Raw genomic sequence first — 1303 nt, 5'->3', positions numbered from 1 at the left:
GGTCTAAGCACCAGCCTGGCAAGTACAAGGACCTGGGTTCTATCCCTAGTACCACATGCCATCCTGGCCCCAGGACCCAGTCTCAGTCTCTGCTTTCCTTTCAGATTGAAAGAAAAATTAACAGCATGTAAAAAAGCTCACTGTGAACTGTAAAAGTGATTATAGTATTCTTGTTTTCTTGGCTTTGGGGTATGGGGTACTGGAAACTGAGCTAAAACTTCGCCCTTCACTCCAGCTGAGTTGCTATGTTTTTGAGCAAAGTTACTTCTTTGAACCTTTATTTCCTAAACTGACAGACTAAGCATGTGGGCTACTAAATGGGTTCCTTCATTTATTTTTGTGTAGTTTTTGGCCTTAATTTTTTTTTACATGTATGGCTTAAATAGTTTTAAGATTAAAAAGCCTGCTAAAGGACTGGCCAGATAGTTCAGCGGATTGAAATGCCTACTTAGGCAGACTTGGGGGCTGGGGTTTGATCCCCAGCATGCTGTGCTGGCCCTGCCCTAGGGGTGAACTGAGCCAGAGATTGAGACTAGCGTGGTGGCACACACCTGTCATCCCAGCTCTTGGGAGGCTAGAAACAGAATTATATGAGCCCAATCTGTGTAGCGAGACCCTGCAGACCCTGTACTAAATAATAAAAAAAAGCCTGCTGATTTTGGTAAAACAAATGCTTCAGCATTCTATCAGCAAGGTTTGTGTATACCTATATTCTAGTCTGAAGACACAGCCCCTGATGTGGCTCTCAATTCCAGATGAAAGCCAGACCTTCTAAAACCAACTACTGGTCTCTCTTTCCCTTATTTCACTTATATGTATAAGAGGTGCTAAAGAGTGCTTTCTTTTTTTTTTTTTTTTTTTTTTTTTCCTTTCTTTTTTTTTTCTCAAGTAACACTTTTTTCTCAGTGTGTTTGCCATTCTGAATCTTACAATTGGGGAGATCAGTTAGTTTTCTTGCATTTATTATAATCTGCCTAGATAATGATGATTATATGATGAAGTCAGAAAAATATTAAGTAAGTTATCTCCTTATTCAGTTTTATAAAAAACTATAGAATTTATGGTCTACATTTCAGTTATCTTGGGAAAAAAAGGTAATAAATTGAAGTAACTCCAAAGCGTAAGGTTATCACTTATCATACTTCAGTTCATCAATCATGTCTGAACCTAAAACGTAAGTTGCTTCAAAGAAAAATAATTCAGTCCAAAAAAATGTATGTTTTAGGGCCAGGGATTTAGCTCAGTGGAACAAGTACTTGTCTGGCTGTCACAAGCTCCTGAGTTCAAGTCCCAGTACAAAAAA

At 38.5% G+C, this 1303-nt stretch overlaps 1 protein-coding gene across 1 annotated transcript in view; it reads left to right on the top strand.

Moving 5' to 3' along the window:
- The window catches only part of Abce1 (ATP binding cassette subfamily E member 1), a 30904-nt gene that overhangs the window by 19278 nt on the left and 10323 nt on the right, over positions 1-1303 (top strand). The window lies entirely within an intron of this gene.

This window comes from Octodon degus, unplaced genomic scaffold, assembly GCF_000260255.1.
Source record: "Octodon degus isolate 3935 unplaced genomic scaffold, OctDeg1.0 scaffold00227, whole genome shotgun sequence".
In the NCBI taxonomy this organism is placed as follows: domain Eukaryota; kingdom Metazoa; phylum Chordata; class Mammalia; order Rodentia; family Octodontidae; genus Octodon; species Octodon degus.
This window is presented reverse-complemented; position numbering and strand designations above follow the sequence as displayed.